The sequence below is a fragment of the Lissotriton vulgaris genome, chromosome 8 (assembly GCF_964263255.1).
Source record: "Lissotriton vulgaris chromosome 8, aLisVul1.2, whole genome shotgun sequence".
Taxonomy (NCBI): Eukaryota; Metazoa; Chordata; class Amphibia; order Caudata; family Salamandridae; genus Lissotriton; species Lissotriton vulgaris.
Genome location: NC_141696.1, coordinates 500,130,885 through 500,147,720, shown reverse-complemented (window position 1 = coordinate 500,147,720; position 16,836 = coordinate 500,130,885).

Here is a 16,836-nt window from a genome sequence, read left to right as displayed (position 1 = left end):
GGCCCGGTTTGCTTGAATCCTGATGGTGCAATGAGCAAGGGTCTCACATCTGAGAATACCCTTCCACGCTTAGGGTGGACAAAAATATTTACAACAAGGGGTGGTGAGGGACAGAGTCTCTGAATTAAGCAGAAAGCTCTCACCCAGTCAAGAGATCAGGGCTAGATCCAACACCGTTTTTTAGCTCACTGCACCATCCCAGTTTCAGAACCTGGCTGTATGCAAATTAGTCTGTTCCTGTCCCAGTGCATGATGGGAACAGGGCAAACCAAACTACAAAAGCCAATTCTTACACTGGGAAGGAAACAAGCTCCGGGGACCGGTTTCTGGCATTACAGCCGTCTGCGGCCCGGTTTGCTTGAATCCTGATGGTGCAATGAGCAAGGGTCTCACATCTGAGAATACCCTTCCACGCTTAGGGTGGACAAAAATATTTACAACAAGGGGTGGTGAGGGACAGAGTCTCTGAATTAAGCAGAAAGCTCTCACCCAGTCAAGAGATCAGGGCTAGATCCAACACCGTTTTTTAGCTCACTGCACCATCCCAGTTTCAGAACCTGGCTGTATGCAAATTAGTCTGTTCCTGTCCCAGTGCATGATGGGAACAGGGCAAACCAAACTACAAAAGCCAATTCTTACACTGGGAAGGAAACAAGCTCCGGGGACCGGTTTCTGGCATTACAGCCGTCTTCGGCCCGGTTTGCTTGAATCCTGATGGTGCAATGAGCAAGGGTCTACGGCGCACACAACCCTCAGTGGCTGTGAGACACCAATGCAAGTGAGGAAATTGTGCTGCAGACCCCCAGTGGTGAACTAAGATCACTGCAAGCCAGGAAGATTGGCATGCAAAGCTCCACAAGAGGGTGCCCTAAAAGAATGTCCGAGAGCCCAAAGTTTGAGATGCGCAACGCAAGCTCCCAGAAGCTTGTCAGTATGAGCAAATGCCCAGGAGAGAGAGACCTCTCCAAAAAGAAGCACTGCTAGAGACAGCAGGGAGATCCACTACATCTCCACAGCAGCAACGGAGCCCGCAAGGGCCAAACGCAGCACAGTGTCCTCCCTCACACTGCTTCAAGCGGGAGTCATCAGTGACCCAAGGCTGACGAGAGGAGAGACGCGGACTACGAGTGAACAGCTCACCACTGCACGAGGAAGACATTCCCTGGAGAGGGAACACCCGGAGTAGGTGCGTCAAGAAGCTGCCTGAAGAAGGAGCACCCGAGATGAGTGGCTGCTTGCCATGCATCCGAGAAGAGCGACTAAAGGTTTGCCTGGATGGTCCAGAGACCATTGAAGTTAAGAGGCCCCGTTGGCCTCGTTAGGACATGGTGCATGTCACTGCACCCGCAGGAGAAGTGGAAGAAGAGTGGAGATCGTGTCACCTAGAAGAGCTGGACAAACACAGGTGTGTCAAGACAACAAGTGGAAAAACACAAGGACTCGTAGCACCACAAGCCAAGAAGACCTCCAAAAACACCGGCCAGCCACGAAGGCGGACCGACATTCCTGTCGACAGCACCAAGGGAGAACCGCAGGTAAGCTGCATCAAGCACAAACCATGCTGCTCCCATCGCTTCACAGTGAGACAATCCAGCCTGAGCGTCGGCAGTTGGAGTTGAGTGGCATCCCTGTTCCTGACCGCAAATGCCAGAGATGCAAGAGAAGATTCAGAAGAGGCGGTCCCGTGGCTACGACGTCCATCCTGAAACTTCCTTCCCTAGTTAATCCTCGCCACCTGTCGTCCAGGCTCAATGGTAGCTACATCATCAGTGCCAAGTGCATGACATCGCACTCAGCAAGAAACGTGGAAGTGTAACCGGAGGGTCTACATCAAGAATCGGACAACCAGCTGAGGTCAGAAGAGGAAGTTGTGAGTTGCAGGGCTGAACGATGAAGAACACCCAAGCTACAACAGGAGTGAGTCCTGACACAGCGACAGCAAAGAAAGAGGGGGATGACCCGAGAAGGAACTGGCAACAGCACAGCGGAAGTCTGAGAGTAAGCCTCACAGTATGCGCAAACCGAGTCTCAAGTCGTACGTTCCTCAGCACGTTCATCACTCCTCCATCATCAAAGTCCCTACAGCCCAAGAAGAACAAGTACATGAATGCAAGTGCCTCCCCAGAGAACATGGAGGTCCCTGGCCACTTCCTGCCTCAGGTGATCGACTCCAGAATAGACGCCTGCATCCATCAAGGCAAGTCGTCACCCGCCATTGTTCAGATTCCCCACATCGCTGGGAATGCTACCATGCCAGTCCTCATCATGTGCGTCAATCGACACTATCTCGAACACACATGGAGTAGAGTCCTACGCTATTGCCAAACGAGCCAATAAGAGAACTTGCTCCAACGACTACGATACATTAGCTGGTTACAAAGATATGATGTGATTCTTGTACTTACAGTGTATGGCTTTTTACCACCAGTTCGAGTGTGATGCACTGATGCCCGGTACCTTGTTTCCTTCCCAGTGAAAGAATTGGCTTGGTAGTTTGGTTTGCCCTGTTCCCATGACACACTGGGCCAGGGACAGACTAATTTGCATATAGCCAGGTTCTGAGCTGGGATGGTGCAGTGAGCTAAAAAACGGTGTTGGATTAAGCCCTGATCTCTTGACTGGGTGAGAGTATTCTGCTTAATTCAGAAACTCTGTCCATCACCACCCCCTGTTGTTTAATTATTTTGTCCACCATAAGCGTGGAAGGGTATACTCAGACGTGAGTCCCTAGCTCATTGCACCATCAGGATTCAAGCAAGCCGGGCCGAAGACGGCTGAAATGCCAGAAACCGGTCCCCGGTACCTTGTTTCCTTCCCAGTGAAAGAATTGGCTTGGTAGTTTGGTTTGCCCTGTTCCCATGACACACTGGGCCAGGGACAGACTAATTTGCATATAGCCAGGTTCTGAGCTGGGATGGTGCAGTGAGCTAAAAAACGGTGTTGGATTAAGCCCTGATCTCTTGACTGGGTGAGAGTATTCTGCTTAATTCAGAAACTCTGTCCATCACCACCCCCTGTTGTTTAATTATTTTGTCCACCATAAGCGTGGAAGGGTATACTCAGACGTGAGTCCCTAGCTCATTGCACCATCAGGATTCAAGCAAGCCGGGCCGAAGACGGCTGAAATGCCAGAAACCGGTCCCCGGTACCTTGTTTCCTTCCCAGTGAAAGAATTGGCTTGGTAGTTTGGTTTGCCCTGTTCCCATGACACACTGGGCCAGGGACAGACTAATTTGCATATAGCCAGGTTCTGAGTTGGGATGGTGCAGTGAGCTAAAAAACGGTGTTGGATTAAGCCCTGATCTCTTGACTGGGTGAGAGTATTCTGCTTAATTCAGAAACTCTGTCCATCACCACCCCCTGTTGTTTAATTATTTTGTCCACCATAAGCGTGGAAGGGTATACTCAGACGTGAGTCCCTAGCTCATTTCACCATCAGGATTCAAGCAAGCCAGGCCGAAGACGGCTGAAATGCCAGAAACCGGTCCCCGGTACCTTGTTTCCTTCCCAGTGAAAGAATTGGCTTGGTAGTTTGGTTTGCCCTGTTCCCATGACACACTGGGCCAGGGACAGACTAATTTGCATATAGCCAGGTTCTGAGCTGGGATGGTGCAGTGAGCTAAAAAACGGTGTTGGATTAAGCCCTGATCTCTTGACTGGGTGAGAGTATTCTGCTTAATTCAGAAACTCTGTCCATCACCCCCCCCTGTTGTTTAATTATTTTGTCCACCATAAGCGTGGAAGGGTATACTCAGACTTGAGTCCCTAGCTCATTGCACCATCAGGATTCAAGCAAGTCGGGCCGAAGACGGCTGAAATGCCAGAAACCGGCCCCGGTACCTTGTTTCCTTCCCAGTGAAAGAATTGGCTTGGTAGTTTGGTTTGCCCTGTTCCCATGACACACTGGGCCAGGGACAGACTAATTTGCATATAGCCAGGTTCTGAGCTGGGATGGTGCAGTGAGCTAAAAAACGGTGTTGGATTAAGCCCTGATCTCTTGACTGGGTGAGAGTATTCTGCTTAATTCAGAAACTCTGTCCATCACCACCCCCTGTTGTTTAATTATTTTGTCCACCATAAGCGTGGAAGGGTATACTCAGACGTGAGTCCCTAGCTCATTGCACCATCAGGATTCAAGCAAGCCGGGCCGAAGACGGCTGAAATGCCAGAAACCGGTCCCCGGTACCTTGTTTCCTTCGCAGTGAAAGAATTGGCTTGGTAGTTTGGTTTGCCCTGTTCCCATGACACACTGGGCCAGGGACAGACTAATTTGCATATAGCCAGGTTCTGAGCTGGGATGGTGCAGTGAGCTAAAAAACGGTGTTGGATTAAGCCCTGATCTCTTGACTGGGTGAGAGTATTCTGCTTAATTCAGAAACTCTGTCCATCACCACCCCCTGTTGTTTAATTATTTTTTTACTAACAACATGATTTTAGATGTGTTGCGGCATACACATTAAGTAACGTTACTGCATTACGAGCAAGGGAGTTCCACTTCATTTAGCCATGCTCTGACAGTGCTGCATGAAAAGCGCTGAATGCTTTTCCTTTTCCAAAGTAACGGTAACCTGCCAGCCTTCCCAATGGACTGCACCATCTAAGTAGCACCCACAGCTCTTTTTTCCGTGTATCTCCCATGACTGAATTTTCTCTAAGGCAGTATTTGAGTCCGCTGCATTTGATGTTGCTATCTTTCTAAGTTTATTGTGGCCTCCTTAAAGTTTAGACATGTTCTTTGCCGGTTAGGTATTTAGACTGCCATCACCTAGCTAGCTGCCAGTACGCCAATCATTGAAATCTACCGAACTAATGTTCCACTGCGGCAGTGCTGTAGTGGACTATCTTAATTTGACTTATTTACATGAGTTGATGGTCATTTCTGACCTTATCGTTGCCTCCTCTTTATACTGACATACCCCCTGTTTCATTTTTAGGTCTTTTTGCTTTCCTCGAGACACTCTCTTCAATACGGGAGTTCCCTACATTTGGACCAGGTATCCCTTGCTTCGGCTAGAGTCATGTAGCCAAGCTCCATACCGGCTCATACCTGAATACAATTCCCACTTTATATCTTTCAGATTCCACTGTTTACGCAACCTTGGAAAACATTCAACGAGTATTCTGTCTTACCGAAATTTTTTGGTAAGCGACTCTACCTTTCTGGCTAGGTAGACTTGCACGCGGTATGGGCTCTAGTGCTTATTAAATGGACTCCTTGTGTCACTGTCTCCATCACAATATCCATGAGCTCTCTCCTTCTGGACATGTGTGGCTCACCTTCACTTTTTTGATTTAGGTGCTCACTTCTTATTTTTATGTTTTGAGGGTGCATACATGTATTTCCTTAGTCTTGGACATCTATGTCGTTCTCACTCACACCCCAGATCACTAACTAAGCTGTACTCTATCACTCTTGCACCTTTCCAAGACCATTCGGGCTCCTGCACTGGGTCACGCACCACTTCATCCTCTGGGAATTTCTCTTTTTCTCTTTCACTATTTGCGCACTTTTAGACTCATATGCATTAGCATTTAAGGAGTTAACACTATCTTTTCTTATCTTCTTTCTTCTTTTCTCTATCGTCTTCTCACAATGTTTGTATAACGTCTTTGGATGATCTTCTGTCTGAAACATACTGATGTATGCTTGCAATTGTATGCCATTACAGCCCTGAAGAAGCCTTTTCTGTGGGTGAAACGCGTTGGCTGATCTTATTCCTGTGCATACCAAACAATACATCTGGCAATAAAAGAAGAATTACGACACAAGACCGATTTCGTCTGTCTGAATATGTGCTTGTGATTTGTCTTTGTTATGTTGCCTCTCATCCACAAAGTGTTATTAGAAAACTCAGAGGCTACCTGCTAACCTGGTCTACACCTGAACTGCAGCAGAGAGAGCGTGTCCTGACCAAGACCCATACACCCTTGAGGTTTGTGCAAGAAACTGGCTACTGGCTCACCAGTGGTTTGCAGCTGCCCCCAGCTGGTACACATGCAGCCCCATCGCAGCCTACCAGCAGTCCTGTGGCAAGCCCGACAAAGCTCCTCCCCAGGCGGGAGAGTTGGAAGAGACATTGCCCCACCAACAGGTCACTGGACACAGAAAGACAGACTAAGAGAGACTTCAGGCGATAAAGAAATAATCCAGTGAACTTTCTCCATGGACTCCTACCATGATCTTGACGCACCCAGTTAATGAACTGTTGTTAATCATCACACACCATCCTCCAAGTCAGTGAAAGAAAGCCATCTGGGACTAAAGGGCATGATTCCACTTCCATTTCCCTCTGCTGCACACAGCTTCCTTTCTCTTTCCTTTTATCCTTTTCACATTTCTGTTTATCACCTTACATGGAACAGTAGAGATCTCTTCTGTTGCTGCGCATGTGTTCTATGTTTTACAAATATTCTAAGGCCCAGTTGGTGTGTGGTTTTTCTTATCCACTTGAGGCTATAGCTCTTGGGACTCTGCTTTCATCTGTCAGAAGAGTACATGCTTTTAGTTGCAGAGAGGATGCTTTCCAGAAGCAGTCGGGTATTAGTAGGCTGTGCAAACTTGACTCTGCACACGCTCAGGTAATCCATGTTCACTTTACACATATTCATTTTACAGGTTTTTCTCTTTGGACTATCTGGAAATACAGTATTTGTTATTAGGTTTATGCTTCACTATCATGTTGCTGGTCAGCTGGTCATATGATCTCTACAGCCATTGCTTTTCAACATTAGTGGGTTTTGACTAACAGTAGCAGGTATTGGCTTTCTTGAACAGCACATGTTGATGGGTTGGTCTAAGTGGGAGCATGGGGGACAGCTTAATTAGTCTTGGGCTTTATTAGTTAAGGTTTGTTACTGACAGTGTTTGGTTTACACATTTAAACCGGGGCTGGACAGATTCTTCAGTTTCCTCCTTAAATAAAAGAGCGTGGTGGAAGTACAATGAGCACTTCACCTAAAACAAGGTGGCTGGGTATTGGAGTCACATGGACATCTGTTATGTTAGAAACGTGTTTGTCGTCTACAACTCATGGGGTTCTGTGGTCCTGCTTTCCTTTCAGCTTTTCCAACTGCAGAAGATACTGTACAAACCCATTGAAGACTGCTTTATTCCTTAAACTGTTCAGCAAATTATTCTTTTATTCATCACCATGGAGACGATTGGACCAAATTGCTCATCTAGCATTGAACGCATGTCAGTGCGCAGCAGCGCTTTCTTTTATTATGACAGCATTATGACAAATTTGTGATTTCATGAACACAGTTTGCAAGAAAGCATTGCCTTTCACAATAAACAAGTCATAACACTTTAGCAGACTTTCAATTAATAATTATCCACAACTGCTCCTAATGCTACAGCTTACAACAAAAACAGGTTATTATTAATCACATCGGCGAAACCTAATGTATTTACCAGTGCTTGTTCACTATTGTGAGGCCTGCTTCTCTCATAGGATAACACTGGGCTACCTTTTAACATTTAACAAGTGCTAATATTTGATAGGGAACAGGTCTCAAATGATTTGTAATTTAAAATCGTCTGTAATGGTAATCGAATTGTAAGTCATAATTTTTTTCCTAACCTTTCAGTTTCTGTGGCCTGTATCCTGGGTCATATGACTGTGAATGGAGTGTTGGCTGCCATTTGTGTATTCCTCTCAGACAATGAGACAAAGGGAGATAAGGTGTTGGCAGGATGGGCTATCCTGTCAGGATTAGAGGGGCAGAGCTGTGTCTTGCTGCACTTACATGTCTAAGGAGGCGCCTCCAGCACACTCACAAAGAATGTGACACTAGTCATTTGTCACCCTAGACCACTTGAAGCCTGCGCAGGGGAGGAAGGACATTTCCAGAAATAGATGTATAGGAAAGCCTTGAATTTTCTTCCATATCAAAGGCTGGCACCATGTATAAATATTGGACCCTCAGATCAACTCTTCAGTACACTCCTGGACCAGTGGAGGACCCCCAGAAGGACTGCTGAGTACTCCAGAGAACTGCCCTGCTGCTGGAAGCCTACCTTGTAACCCTCAGAGGACTTCCCTGCTGCTTGAGGCTTGCCTTGATGCTTTATCCAGGGAACATCAAAGTGACTCCAATGGCTAGTTGGCTGGCCTCCTGTTCTCAGCTTCAGGACAAGCTCCAACAACCTTCAACCCTCACCTGGTGCCTGCCTGATATGAGTCCTGCCCTCCAAGTGGTGCCCACCCCAGTCCTTGGCCCTTTGAAGCTGTGCTAAAAATGCCCATACAGCCAAATTCCAAAACGTGGGACTTGGAAAATGTTCTATTAAATTGTGGCCTGAGAACTGATAGAAGACAGGGACCTACTTGCTCCAGGATCTGCCCAAGGTGTATCACCGGTCAGCCTGACTTTGTGGTAGCTCCTGCTACATTTCTCTATGCAATACGTCATTATAGACAAACAAAAGCAACTCATATGTCCGTGCAACCTGGTTATGAAGCTTTACATTCCAACAATTGTCCACATGGAATTCTTTTATAAAAACAATTACCTTATTTTTACAAGAAAAAATCTTGTATGAAATTAAATCAAGGATATAAAATTTGGAAATATGGAACAGTATCCACCACTCAAACTAATTCAGAAAAATAATGCTATGGTTTGAACAACACTGTCATGCTACTCAGTTCAGCCGAACTGACACATTTTTATTTTTTGTTATTTATTTAAACATTGGATACAGTATCTACAAATATGTACAACGGCGCATATGGATTTTTGTGGTAAGTGTCTTTTAGGAGATAAGTGATCAAAAAGCCCCAGATAAGGTAACCATAAGGTCTACATCCATCATTGTACATAATTGTAGATTCTGTATCTAATGTTTAAATAAATAACAAAAAATAAAAACAACTCAGTTCGGCTGAACTGAGTGGACTGTGTTGTTCAGGGCATAACATTATTTTCAGAATTAGTTTGACAGATGGATACTGTTTCATAATTGCAAAATGTTGTTACCTTGATTTAATTTCACTCAAGAATTTTTCTTGTAAAATTTAAGATAATCATCTTTATAAAAGAGTTCCATGTGGACAATTGTTAGACGGCAGCAAATCCTGTTCAGAAGGGTATCTGGCCTGGTGAAGCCCTTGTCGGCTATGGTCTGCAGCTTCGGTTCGCTAAAGATTTTTGACTTTCATCATCATCATCAACAACTTTATTTCGATCACAAAGATCATAAAAGCACGCAGCATAGTGCGATAAAATAGACATTGGTAGATAAATGTTATAAAAACAACATGGTTATAAATAGTTTACAAATGCATGGTACGAGAAGTTTAAAAGAGATAAAAATACTTCATGCAAGTGATTTTCCACGCCTGATCCAGAGTGCATACCAAAATCTCGAGAGGCATACACCATTACTCTTCATGTATCAGAACACAGGATTCGTAGCACCTCAAGATAGTGTCCAATCTACACAATGGAAAAATCAATCCTTTCCTCAGAGATGAATAATGAGGGCAAAAGAAGAGTAAGTGGACAATAGATTCCGGGCAAGATTTACACGTAGGACACAGATCATCAGTAAAAACACTTTGAGACCATTTAAAACAACAGTTTGGCGGGTAAGGTCTTGTACCGGAACTGTAAGAACAATTTACGTGCCTGGGGGACGATTTCGTCAATACTGGGCTCAAAATCGGGAACACATTTGAAATTCAAAAAAACTGTAGATAAGCTGGTCACTGGTTTTGTCAAATCTTTTACAAGTGTTTTTCCCAATACAGTTCTTTAAGCTTTGCCCTTGGTACTTGGGTCATACTTTCTGGGTCGTACCAGAATGTCTCCATTCCCAATCTCCCTAACAGTTTACTTAAAGATGTAAACCACCTAATTGACGTGGCCCTGGGGAATTTTAAAAGGGCAGACAAAGCCTCTTGGTAAGTTTCTAGTTTGTCCACAGTCCATAGCCTAAACCAAAACATCAAGAGTTTATAATTCAGCTTGTGTGCCAATTGTTTATGGGCAAGGTCCATATACAAAGGCATCAGGGGGGACCTAGATGGGAGATCCACCAGAAACCTTAAGAAATGTTTTTCAATGACAGAAAGGCAGATGGAATTTCCCATACCCCACGGTTCTGCCCCATAAAGTGCCCCTGAGGACCTTGACGTTGTAAATTTCAAGTGCCAGAGCAATTTGACGAGAGATGGTCTTCTTGTGAATTTTACTAATATGGGCACACTGGTGGATTAGTTGATGTTTGACTTTCTTAATGTGGGCACCCCATTTAATCGATGAAGTCAGGCGAATACCTAAAGAATCAAAAGCTTCAACTTCCACCAGCCAATACAGGGCTTTTGGACAGTGTTACCTTACCACTGTTAAAAATCATATACTTTGTTTTCGCCTCATTTAAAACCAAACCCCTTTCTTCACAGAATCTTATAAAATCAATTAAAAGTTGTTGCAAACCCTGCAGAGATTTAGAGATTAAAAGGGTGTCATCAGCAAAGAGAAGTGCGGGTACTCTTCTTACACCGATTTTTGGGGCTTCACAGCCATCTCTATCAATAAAATCTACCACCCCGTTTATAAAAAGAGTGAAAAGTGTGGTGGCTAACACACATCCCTGCCTCACACAGCGTTGCACTGGGAAGGTTCCTGTTACTTGTTTGTCTACCCCCCACCTGACCTGTGCTGCATTTGATGAATGAAGTCTAATTAATGTATCTGAAAGGTTGCCCTTCAAACCCATGTCTTTTAATACTCCCTAGAGTCTAGCCTGGGGAACAAGATCTAACGCTGTGCGCAGATCAACAAAGGCCATATATAATGCCCCTACTTTACTACTACAGCCTTCCAGTAGACACCCAAAAGACAAAAAACCTGGTCGAGAGTACTAACTTTTGTGTGGAAGCCTGCTAGAAAATCGCTCAGGATTTGGGACTCAGACATCCAGTACTGGATCCTTCCTAGTATCTGCTTACAGAAGATTTTCTGGAGAGAATCAATTAGGCTTTTTGGCCTATAACTTCCTGGCATACTTCTGTCCCCTTTTTTATAGATGGGCACTATCTCAGCAACCTGCCGCAATGCTGGTATGTCAGCACCAGACATAACCAAATTTGATATTAAGTTAATATAGGAGCCCCAGAGAGATCTGTCCTCCCTACACAGATTATCAGGAATTATGTCCGGGCCGGGAGCACGTGCGGGGCCACAGGTGGAAATCGCCATTTGGGTTTCCTCGATGGAAAAAACAATGGTATCACCATTCCCACCTCGGGCCTCAACGCCCATTTCACTGTCCTCCAGGGTTTTTCTAATAACTTTGCCGTACAGGGAGATAAAAGGAGTAATCCACTCTTCTGGTTGAAAAGTGTATTATAAGACTGCCTTATTTCCCTTTAGCCAGTGTGCTGTTTTTCTCTAAAATGTCTTGGGAACTACGTCTGTCAAGGCCGAGTGTAACGAGGACCAGAGAGTACCTGCCCATTCTTTTTTTGCTCTCTCAATGCCCTGACTATATTTGGCTCTGCAGTTCACAACCTCAGAGCGATCCTTGCTTTTTAATGCACAGATGAGTGCCCCCTTTACTTTCCTGCAGTGCTGGTTATACCAGGCGTTCTCATTAACCTGCAACGGATCTATGGAGTGTTCCCCCCTTTTCCGTGCTTTTGGAGGCTGACTAAGCATATCTCTCATTTCAATATAAAACAACTTGTGACAAGATCCCAGACTAACAGCAGCATCATTAACGGGGAGTTCAGTTATCTCCTCAATCACCCGACGTGCTTTACTTTTAACTAATTCTAAAGCTTCTGGGTGTTCCTTGACCCACTCCCATTTGTTTACCCTTTGGTCATTTGTGATGGAAAGGCACCCAACTCCGCACACCCCCTAATGTCAGGTTGGGCAGTACCAGGTTTTTTGAGATTTAGTTCAAGAGAGTTGTGATCGCTCGCTACTTTTTTACCACCACCATGTCATCCACTAGGGGCCAGAGATTAAGGGATACTAGACAATATTCAATTCTGCTTGAAAGTACACTCCCATTTGGGATCAGACCTTGTTCTCCCAGTTGTAGCTCTTAGATCATGTTGTAGGGTAAGGGCTAGTGCATGGCCTCCTCTCTTCGTCCATCTCTCATTCGGTAAATCTAGATGTGGGATTGACCACACACAATCCCAATCCTCTGTCAAGTCTGAGGGGGCAAGGAAAAAGGGTTCAAAGGTGCAATTAAAATCGCCTGCCACTAGTACAGGAACACCTTCAGAGTACTCAGTCAAGGCATGATCTAATATATGAATTGTATTTGTTTCCTCTAGGGTGCGAACCACTCTTTTATAGACATTAAAAATTTGAATCTTTAAACCACTGTATAGGGTCAGCTCGAAGGCTAAAATATCCTGCAAATCGACATGGAGGAGCTTGATCTTAGACCCGCCACCTGAGGGTCTACCCTGCTCTTTTTGCGTGGCAGCAATGCCATAGGAAGAAAAACCACTCCTAAAAGGTGTAGACAAAATCCAGGTTTCTTGAATTAGGATTACATCATAAAACTCTACAAGGGTACACCAATCTGGGTCAGAGAGGAGTTTTGTAATCCCTGCCACATTCCAGACCTAGACTTTTAAAGAAGGGTGGACTGGGGCTACTCCTACTTTAGTAAACCCTAGGGTCATACTGCTATTTACATTAACGGTTGCAAGCTCACTACCAGTCTCAGTATTTGTTGTTATGCCTCTAAGAGTTGGAACTTCTTGTGGGGGCAGAGGTAGTATGGGGCCTGAACACCCAATGATCCTATCAAGATTCAATCCAGGCTGTAGTCATCTTTGGCAATTTGCTACCCCACGAGGACAGGGGAGTGGTCCAACCCCAAAGGATCTATACGACATAGGCTCTAATCTTGGGGGTCGTCTGTACCTTCTGGTGATTGATGTATTTACTGGAGTCATTGTGCGTGAATCAATCGCCAATAGGCCAATGACTAAGCCCTTATCAAAAAAGCTAACTTCTAGCGTGTCTCTAATAGTCCCAGGTGAACTAAATCTTTCAACAGCTTTGATGTCATCTCGAATGATGGAATAACAGTCGCTGGTAGATCTTAACCAGTGAATAACTTTGTTTTTTAACGAGTCCCGATCTTCATACTCAGCCTTAGGGACTTTAGGGACTTCAGTTAAGTAAATCACATCTTGAGCACCCTGGTCGCTATGCCTCAAATAGACTCTCTCCTTTACTGGCCCTACCCCATGAAACCCCTCATTCACCGACCTCAGTTCATACCCTTCATCAAGAATATCTTCACCTCTATCTGAAGCCCGAGAGCCAGTCCTGGCCTGATCGTCTCCCGATGTTGTTCTTACATTTGGAGTGGATATGTCATGCTAATGACGGTTTCTAGAAGAGTCGAGGGATTGGTGGAGAATACCCGCAGGAGCAATTTTACAGGAGGGCTCAGCAAACCCACAAGAGTAGGGGCTTGTGCAACTATCCTCTGAAGCTAATTTAGCCGTGGGTGTTGGAAATGGCCTAAACGCTTGATGCACCCCATTCCTAGAGTCAATTCTTTTGGTTAAAGAAGCAACCTCCCTTCTTAGTGCTGATACATCCTCTTTCAATGACTCAATTAGTGACTTCAATACTTGCATCTCACACAAAGGGGCTTCACTGAGTTTCTCGGTATTACCTAATCTGACTCCTGATCCACCTTCCTCCTCGTGTGCAAGAACATTGAATCAGTTGTGGCACTCAACTTGGGTAACATGTGACACACTAGGGGTACTACTCGACTTTCTGGACACTGTTACAGATGTGCTTAAGTCAAGACCCGGGCAGAAGATCTTTTCACTAATCCCTTGCTTCTCCCTTTTGGGCATCGATTGAACATCTGTAGTATTAACTTTTCAGATTTTTTCCCTGATGGTAGCTTGGGTGAAGGCGGTGACAAGCTTACAGAGTTTACACCGTTACTGGGGTCTGTTCTGCTTAGAGTATCTGGCTGAGGAGGGAAAATCGGTGGGCCTGCATCCGCTATTTCTTTACACTCTGTCACGATTGACTCTATCCGATCCAATGGTATCATGGCAGACAGCGCCCAGGGATCTCTTTTTCTTTTTAGGAATTCCCCTACCCTGCACCCTATTTTGACATTTTCTTTTGCTCATTTCTCTTGGGAACTATCCACTAACATAGTACAAGCCCTTTGCTCTATCCTCTATATTGTCACCAAGGCACTCAGGTACAGGTGGAAAATATATACTTAACAGTGGATATAAACTACTTTAGAACCATGTAATTTGTAGAATGAGGTTAAGGGGATAGATGCCAGATGAAAGCAGTTCAGAACATTGCATAAGAGGGGACAAACATATACTACAAAACAAAATCGAGGTGAGTGGCCTTTTACTGTCTCTGACGGATGCAGATGGGCCCGCCCTTGGCCCGGTCTTTGCCCGGGCGCTGCGGGATCCCTGATCAGCTTTTAAGCGCCTCCTGGCGCGTTATGGACAGCTTTGGCGGCTCTGCCAAAAGCAGCCTGGACAATGGAGTACGGGCAGGTAGCAGAAAGTGGCGTGTGCAATGAGGGGCTCCTACGCTGCTGGAGCCCTGAGCACCTTTTAAGCTCCTCCTGGTGCATTACGGACAGCGTTGGCGGCCCCGACCACAATGCAGGCTGGACAATGGAGTCCAGACAGGCAGCAGAAGGTGGTGTGTATAATGTAAGGCTGCCGCGCTGCGGGAGCCCTTAGCAGCTTTTAATCACCTCCTGCAGCATTATGGACAGAGTTGTCGGCCCGGGCGGCAAAGCAGGCTGGAAAATGGAGTCCGGACGGGAAGTAGAAAATGGCGAGTGCAAAGAGGTACTTTCAGCAAGTGACAATGCCCAAATGTAGAAATCATCACTGCGACGAAGTCCACTGAATCCGCTGCAACAACTCCTCGTCCTTGGACAATGCTTTGCTCCGATGATCTTTACCTTCTTAGCAAATTTTCCTTCAGATTTCTTCTAAAGTCTGAAGGTAAGCAGAGACCAGGGCCAAATCCACTGCCTGTAGTCGAATCGCATTCCAGCGCTATTGGCCTTAACTGTTGACTTTGCCTGGTCTTACGTGACCAGATACCTCTAGTTAGTGCTTTGGTCTTTTAGCCACTATTTTGCACTAAAAACATTTAAAACATCAGAACTGCGGTTCTTTTTATTGGATTTGATTCATTTTAGTGTCATTTTATTTATTAAAATGAGCTCTATATTTCTAAACTGGTGTGGGATTTTTCTTTCGCCATGTTTTCATTTTATTACTGGTCTGTGGTGCAAAAATACTTTGCACATTGTCTGGGTTACGCACGCACAGATTAATATAGTTACTTTTTTGGTTCATTCTGACAGGGATTGTGGTCATCATCCACCTCATTAAAAAAACAGTTTCCTACAAACACCCTAGTCATGTGGATTGAGAACGGAACAAATAGCAAAGATGTGGGGTTTAAAAAGTTGTGAGAAAACTATTATGAATCAGAAAGACACAACTAAGAAACAACGCTTTGCCAGGTGTCAGCTCCATCATCATTGTTAGACCTGGCACCATTGGCGTGGGTCTCCCTTTCATTTTTGCTGTTGCCTCATGTATTTTTGCTGGTGTTAGATGCTTTGGGCACTGTGCCACTGCTATCCAGTGCCACAGTGCAAGTGTGCCCTATTGTAAATTGATGTATTAATCAGTGGTTCCATGTTTGGCTATTTGGTTTACTTGTCAGACCCTAGTCTAGTGCACTGATGGTGTCCAGGGCATGTAAATCCAAAAGCTGCTGGTGGGCTTGCAGCACTGGTTGTGCCACCCACAGAAGCTGCCTTGTAAAATGTGTCTATGGTCTGCCATTGCAGAGCCTGCGTGCAGTCTGGTACTGGGATGCTGACTGGGCAAGTGCACCCGCTTGCCAGTCCCTAAACCTTCCCTTTTCTTCATATCAGTCACCCCTACGGTAGGCCCAAGGGCAGTGTGCATTGTAAGGATAAGGTAGGACGAGCCCTGGTGTGTGTGGCTTGTCCTAATAGTGAATTACAGCCACTTTCATTTTTCACTATTGCATTGCTACTTGTTCTCCATAGGCCAGAATGGGCTGTTAGAGTTATTAGATTTTATAATCCTAACTGTCTCAGAGAACATGGTAGAAATTCGGGTTTAGTATGCCTGAACTCAGAATAATAAAATACATCTTTTAGTAAAAGTTTATTTTAATATTCTTTGTTTGCAAATACCACTTTTATAAAGTAGGTATTTGCTTGTCTCACCATTCAAACCTGCTTCTGCTAGGTTGTGTATTCCTATGTCTGGTTTTGTGAGTGACAGGGCTGGGGAATTCCAGGAGACAGACTGAGTCACCCAGTGGTGAATAGAGAGATATGCATCTAGATGGGAGGGAGGAGTTGCACCTGAACCTTGAATAGGGCTGTGCCTGCCTGCCACAATGCTGGCTCCACCCCCTGGGGAGCGGCTGATGTCTCTGCCCTGCACACTGAAAGAAGAGAAGAAGTCCTGTAAACAAGGTGCTCCAGGACTGTACTTGCCCTCCAGAATGCTGGCTCCACCTCCTGTGGGGCATCTAATGTACCTGCCCTGCACTGTGAAAGGAAAGGAGAAGTCTGGTAAACAGAGTGCTTCAGAACTGGTTTGGACTGGGCAAAGGCCCATCTCCCCTCAGAGAACAAAGGATTTTGGGGTATAAATATTGGAAGCCTGATCCCAAGAAATTAGATCACTTTCGACTACAAGACAAAACCTTTACTGAGGAGAGGAACCTGAAGAAACTGAGAAGAGACTATTCCTAAGCTGAAGTGCTGCTTGGGGGATTGGCCTG